This window comes from Hyaena hyaena, unplaced genomic scaffold, assembly GCF_003009895.1.
Source record: "Hyaena hyaena isolate Hyena2069 unplaced genomic scaffold, ASM300989v1 scaffold_155, whole genome shotgun sequence".
Lineage (NCBI taxonomy): Eukaryota > Metazoa > Chordata > Mammalia > Carnivora > Hyaenidae > Hyaena > Hyaena hyaena.
In genome coordinates, this window is record NW_024080787.1 from 2,476,414 (window position 1) to 2,483,957 (window position 7,544).

The 7,544-nt window shown below is 42.3% G+C and overlaps 1 non-coding gene across 1 annotated transcript; it reads left to right on the forward strand.

Moving 5' to 3' along the window:
* The first annotated feature begins 6,446 nt into the window (after positions 1-6,446).
* LOC120236517 lies at positions 6,447-6,554 on the forward strand. The gene has a single exon (XR_005529692.1). It is a non-coding gene; the product is annotated as a U6 spliceosomal RNA (small nuclear RNA).
* The last annotated feature ends 990 nt before the right edge of the window (positions 6,555-7,544 follow it).

The following is a 7,544-nucleotide window of genomic DNA, read 5'->3' on the forward strand; positions in this document are numbered from 1 at the left end:
CTGGGTTTCCAAACCTGGCTGATAATGATACTCTTGGGCCTCTTCCCCTACGGACTAAAACTGAAAATTCCTCAATTCTGTTATCCTGCCTCCCTTCACCTCTTGGAATTCTGTTTCATCTTTGGAACCACTCTGCGTGGGTTCGGACAATCCCTCCACCATTGGCCAACTGCATGATCAGGATCAAAGTTCACTTTTCTCATCTGTAAAATGGAGCAGCTGTGCTGACTCAGTGAGTTCATTTACTCGAAGTGCTTCAAGTAGCGTCTACTACAGAGTCTGGACAAAAGAACAGCTCTTCTTATTATCAATGCCTCTCAGTCCTGGGCTGCATATGAGAAAAACCTTTGTTTGCTTTTAGTTAATTTGTTTTTAAACACCAGCGCCTGGGTCTCACCCCCAAACAGTCCAGGGAGAATCCACAGCGACTCTGATGCCGGAGAGCCGAGGCCCGCAGATGCCGCAGGGGCTTGCTTCAGTCGTTCTGTTATAGATCACGGGGCTTCTTCTTTACATGTGGATAATGCAGATATCTGCAGGTCCTCTCTATCATTTTTTTAAACTCTCTATTTTGAGATAATCACCCTATCATTTTAAGAGCTGTGTGCTGGTCCATGGCCCAGACACGGCCTGGTCTAGTTCATCCTTTGTCAACGGTGTCCATCGACATAGATGCCATGCTGCTCCCACCAGCCCTGTGAAATTAGACGGTCTCCCCTTTCAGGCGTGGGGGCAGGGCGGCCAAGTTCAGAGACTTTTAAGTGCATCAGTTATGCAGCTAGAAAATGGCAACATAGCTAACTGATCTTTCTGGTTGATTGTTCTGAGCTGCCTCTCAACTAGTCAAGGATAAAGGCCCTGTTCTTAGACATTCCTGTCCAAGATGGGTCAAATCTGGATTCATCCATGTGCTCGCTTCAGCAGCAAATATACTAAAATTGGATTCATCCCCTGTTACGGGCTTACCTGTGTTGTCCCCCCACCCCCATTCATATCCTGAACCCCTAAACCTCAATACCTCACAACGCGACTTCATTTAGAGAGAGGATCTTACCCATTAATTCAGGGGCATCTGGCTGACTCAGTCATAGAGCACGTGACTCTTGATCTCAGAGTCATGAGTTCAAGTCCCATATTGGGCATGGAGCCTATTTTTTTTTTTAATGTTTTATTTATTTCTAGGAGAGAGAGAGAGACACAGCATGAGCAGGGGAGGGTCAGAGAGAGAGGGAGTCACAGACTCTGAAACAGGCTCCAGGCTCTGAGCTGGCAGTCAGCACACAGCCTGACGAGGGGCTCGAACCCACGAACCGTGAGATCATGACCTAAGCAAAAGTCGGACGCTTAACCGACTAAGCCACCCAGGCGCCCCTGGAGCCTACTTTTAAAAAGAGAGAGGGAGAAAAAGAGACTTTAATTCAAAATTAAGCTGTTAGGTGGGTCCCAATCCAACTCGGCTGGGGTCCTTACAAGATAAGAAGAGCGAGAGACACAGGGATGCACATGCAAGGAGGAAAGAGGATGTGAGGAAATAGTGAGAAGGTGCCTCTGACGCCAAGGGGAGAGGCCCCGGGAGAAATCAAACCTACCAGCACCGTGACCTTGAACTCTGAGAAATAAGTTTCTGTTGTTTAAGGAACCCAATCCGCGGTAAGTTGTCATGGCGTCCCCAGCCAACTAATACCTCTCCCACCCCACCCCACCCCCAGAGTTCGAGGGTGAAAAGGAGCCAGACCCAGCATGCACCTTTCTTCCCATCCACTCAGCTGCCCTTCTGTACAGACTGTTCCACAGAGCACCTGACACATGGGAAGCACAGAGCCATTCTTACACACACATAACACCTGGCCACAGCCAGAAGTGTTCCCTTCTTCATATCAGGATGGCATGCCCATTTTCCAGATGAGGAAACTGAGTCTTAGAAAGGATATGCAGTTTTTCCAGGGTCCCACGTCTCTTTAACTGGAGAGCCAGGACAAAATAGTCAAACCCAGGTTGTTTGTTTCTGGATCTCATACTCTTTCTTTCTTTCTTTTTAAGTTTATTTATTTATTTTGAGAGAAAGAGAGAGAGAACACAAGTGAGGGGAGGGCCAGAGAGAGAGAAGAGAGAGAATCCCAAGCAGGCTCTGCACATTTAGTAGAGCCCAACTCAGGGCTTGAACTCACAAACTGTGAGATCATGACCTGAGCTGAATTCAGGGGTCAGATGGTTAACCACCTGAGCCACCCACGCACACCCCCATGCTCTTCTTAATTTACTTAGTCAAGTTCACTGAGGTGTAATATACATATATATAATTATATTTTAATTAGTAATATATATAATAAAACTATAATTAAAATGCATATGTTTTAAGTCTACATTCTGATGAATTTTGTATTCAGATGTATACATCTACCCTCACAATCGGAATATACATTTTCCTTCCAGAAAGTTCCCTTATTCTTTATAGCCAGTTTCCAAACCCCAGCCCCCACTTCAGGCAATTACTGATCTGATTTCTGTTGCTTATTCCAGAACCCTGTGTAACTACAACCTTGCCAAGTGCACTGTTTTCTTTTGATCAACCTAATGTCTGAGATCCAACCCTGTTTCTTGTCTATTCTGTCAGCTGTCCCTTCCTTTTTATTGCTGTGTAGAATTCTGTTGAGCAGATATATCACAATATGTGGATGCATTCCTCAGTAGATGAACATTGAGGCTGTTTCTATTTCTTAGCAATTATGAATAATGCTGCTGTGAACACTTGCGTACAAATCTTTTCGTGGAATATATTTTCATATCGCTTGTGTACATACCTAGCAGTGGAATTTGCTGGTCACAGATAAGTGAATGTTTAATATTTTTTTTTTTTTTACAAATAGTTTATTGTCAAATTAGTTTCTACATAACACTCAGTGCTCATCCCCAAAGTGCCCTCCTTCATGCCCATCCCCCCCTCCCCCCCACATCCATCAGTCCTCAGTTTTTGTCAGCATTCAAGAGTCTCTCATGGTTTGCCTCTCTCCCTTTCCCCCACCATTTCTCCCCTTCTTCTCCCCCTTGTTCCTCCGTCAAGTTCCTCCTAATCCTCCTATACGTGCAAACATATGATATTTGTCCTTCTCTGCCTGACTTATTTCACTCAGCATAACACCCTCAAGGTCCATCCATGTTGCTACACATGGCCAGATTTCATTGTTTCTCATTGCCATGTAGTATTCCATGGTATAGATAAACCACATCTTCTTGATCCAGTGAATGTTTAATATTATAAGAAACAGTCAGGGGAGCCTGGGTGGCTCAGTCAGTTGAGCATCTGGCTTCGACTCAGGTCATGATCTCATAGTTCCTGGGTTCAAGCCCCACATCAGGCTCTGTGCTGACAGCTCAGAGCCTGGAGCCTGCTTTGGACTCTGTGTCTCCCTCTCTCTCTGCCCCTCCCCCACTCACACTCTGTGTCTCTCAAAAATAAATAAACATTAAAAAATGAAAGAAATGATCAGACCTTTTCCAAAGTGCTTGCACCACTTTATACTCTTGCTGGCAGTGTTAGAGGGTCCCAGGGACCTCACAACTTCCTCAACACTTGATATTGGAATTCAAAAAACCATCTGAGTCATTCCAGTGGGTGTGGCAAGGTACTCATTGTGGTTTTAATTGGCATGTCCCTAGCATTAATGATTAGTGCTTTTAAGCATCTTATAAAAAGATGAAATATGAAATGCATGCTATCTACTCACAGCTCTTCTTTTCTGAGGCATCTGTTCAAGTCTTTTGCCCATTTTTAGAGCATTTTTTTTAAGATTTTTTTATTTTATTTTATTTTTATTTATTTCTAGTGGAGAGAGAGAGACAGGATGAGCAGAGGAGGGTCAGAGAGAGAGGGAGATACAGACTCTGAAACAGACTCCAGGCTCTGAGCTGGCAGTCAGCACAGAGCCCGACGCGGGGCTCAAACCCACGAACCGCGAGATCATGACCTAAGCGAAAGTCAGACGCTTAACCAACTAAGCCACCCAGGCGCCCCTAGAGCATTTTTTAAAAGTTGAGATATACTTCACATAACAAAATTCACCATTTTAAAGTGTACCCTTCAGTGGCTTTTCCTGTATTCACTGTGTTGTGCAATCATTACCACTAATTCCAAAACATTTCTGTCACACAAAAAAAAAAAAAAAAAAAAAGCCAAACCTCATACCTATTTTTTTAATGTTTAATGTTTATATTTTTAAATGTTTATTTAGTTTTGAGAGAGAAAGAGCATGAGAACATGTTAGCAGGGGAGGGGCAGAGAGAGAGGGAGACACAGAATTCAAAGCAGGCTCTAGACTCTGAACTGTCAGCACAGAGCCCAACATGGGGCTCAAACTCACGAACCACAAGATCATGACCTGAGCCGAAGTTGGATGCTTAACTAATTGAGCCCCCCAGACTCCCCAATCATTTTCATTTTCTTAATGGTGTCTTTGAAGTGCAGAAGATGAATTTTTTTGATTAAGTCTATTTAACTTTTTTTTTTTCTTTTACAGAAACTCCTAAGAAATCTTTATGTCCTAAGAAATTTTTGTTAACACCAAGATCTTTCTCCTGGCAGTTTTATAGCTTGGCTTTTATGTTTAGCTAAAATGATCCATTTGAATTAACTTTTTCTCTTAAGTTTACTTATTTATTTGGAGAGAGAGAGTGTGTGCACACCTGAGCAGGGGAGGAGCAGGGAGAGAGAGAGAGAATCCCAATCAGGCTCTATGCTGTCAGCACAGAGACTGATATGGAGCTCTGTCTCACGAATCTTGAGATCACGACTTGAGCTGAAATCAAGAGTTGGTTCAGTTGGTTGTCTAACCAACTGACATACCCAGGTGCCCCCATTCTGAATTAACTTTTGTTTGAAGTTTATTCTTTCTGTACTGATATCCAGTTGATTCAGCACCATTTATTGAAAAGACTCCCCGTCGAATTGCCCTGGCACACTCTTATAAAAAAAAATAATCAACTTACTGACATTGCACTAATGCCAATGGTTTTGATGTTACTATTTTTTTAAAAAACAACTCTTTTTTATGCTTATTTATTTTGAGAGAGAGAGAGAGAGAGAACACATGTGGGAGCAGGGAAGAGGGAGACAGAGAATCCCAAAGAGTTCGACATGGGGCTTGAACCCATGAACCATGAGATCATGACCTGAGCCAAAATCAAGTGTCAAACACTTAACACTTAACTGACTGAGCCACCCAGGAGCCACATTGGTTTTTATGTTATATATACAATGTCACCTTTGGCAGAAACTGGGTTAAAGACATATGGAACCTCTCTGTTAATTAGCTTTGTGGTTTTCTTCCTTTCTAGTCTGTATTCATTCTACTTCTTTTTCGTGCCTTATTATGGTGTCTTGGACCCTCAGTATGGTGTTGACTGGATATAATGAAACTGAACATCCTTGTCCTGCACCCAATTTTAGTAGGAAAGGATTCAGTGTTTCACTGCTAAGTTTGATGTCCATTGTAGGTTTTTATAGATGCCCCTTATCATTTTGAGAAAGTTCTATTCTGTTCTTAGGTTTGCAGAGAGTTTTTCTCATGAGTGCATGATGAATTTTGTCAAGTGCTTTTCTCTGCATGTATTGAAATGATCATGTGATTTTCCCATTTATTCTATTGTAGGGGATTGCACTGGTTGATTTTCAAATGTTAAACTAACTTTACATTCTTGGAATAACCCCATGAGGTCATGATCCTTTCAATATATTGCCAGATTTTATTTGCTATCATTCTGCTGAAGAATTTTATGCCTGTGTTCATGAGGTATATTAGCCTCTAGTTACACACACACACACACACACGTCTTTAATACAGAGCCCTACTTCGTCCTTAAATAAAATATGAGGGCTGGGGAAGTCTTCCCATGGAGATTATTTCCAAGCCGAGATCCTCCCCAGATAGGCCCCTATTCCCAGGTGTGCCTGGAATACTAACCAGCCGCCGTGGCTGAGACAAGATGAGATGAGCAGGCTGAGTCACACCTGGGTCTCTTAGCGTGTACGTTTGACAGGAAAAGCTGGGACCAAGGTCTGAGTGTCTAGTATCCAGGTTCAAGAAGTCAATTTTGTCAGATCACCCAAGGGTGACAATTTCCTAGGGAACTGCATCTCCTATAGGAACCCAGAGAGGCGAAACAATTGGATCAGAATGTCATCTTATTAATTTGTAATCAAAGGAGACTTTTCCTGAAATCTGAAAATTCATACCTTTTATTCAAGGAACGCTCTGCCTGTCTTGGTTTCTAGGTACTGAAGAAAAGAAATTAGTCAAGTGGAGACTTCTTAGCATGGAGCCCAGGGCGCAGTGGTGTTTATTCTGCCCAGGCTGAGGTGGGACACAGGGTCCTCCCTGTCCCTGGCCGGTGACCTGGTGCCAGAGCGTCCCTCTCCCGTTGCTGGTACGGAATGAAAAACAGCAAATGCTGTACTCACTTTGGCAGCACATGTACTAAAATTGGAACGATACAGAGAAGATTAGCACGGCCCCTGAGCAGGGACGCTCACACAAATTCGTGAAGCGTCCCATATTTTTAAAAACTGAAAGGAAAAAAAAGAAAAAGCAAAAAAGAAAAACAGCAAATGCTTCGCCTTGGGCAGTATTTTTTTCCAAGACTCAGTCCAGGCCACTGTCTTCTCTTGTGGCCTTTGTCATGTTATCGTCCATTCATCAACCGCTGGTTTTACATGTGCTTTCATTTTGTCTCCCTGATGGAGACTTCGGACGCCCTGATTCTGAAGCGTGGGGAACAAATATCCTGTGGCTTTCAAACATGGTCGTGTTTGACCCATACAGAAAAGGGTGCTAAACAAAACACAAAATGAAGTACCTGGGGATTAAGCATAAAGCAAATACTTGTGCAACCACTACCCAAGTCAAAGTCAGGACACTGGCCATACCTCAGAACCCACCATAAGCCCCCTCCTGTCACAAATCTTCTCGACTCCCTTTCTCATTTTTATTTGATCACTTCCTTGTGCTTACCTATAATTTCCCATCAAAACATGTATTCCTAAATCCTACGGCTGAGTGTGTGTGTGTGTGTGTGTGTGTGTGTGTGTGTTCGTCTGGCTTCTTGACAGTCATGCATGCCGTTGTACATCGTTGATTCATTGTCATTCTGCCCTCTGAATATACACAATTTATTTATCCTTTCCACTGTTGGCAGACTTCAGAATTGTGTTTTTGGAATCAGTTTGAAAAGTTCTATTTTTAAAAAACCTTTGAGATTTTGAGTAGGATCAAGTTTCAGATCAGTTTCAGAACTGATGTACTTAACATTATTGGATCTTCTTACCTGTGAATGTATTATGTCTCTCCATTTATTGAGCAAGTCTTTTTAAGTTTCTTGCAGTAATTTTTGTTTTTTTTTAGTGTTTTAGGTTTTCCATTCAGAGATCTTTGCATATCTTTCTCTAGTTTTTTTTTTTTCTTTAGGCGTTTATTGTTGTTTTAAGCCATGGTAGATACTACCTTTTATTTATTTTTAATTTTTTAAAATATTTTATTTATTTCTGAGAGAGA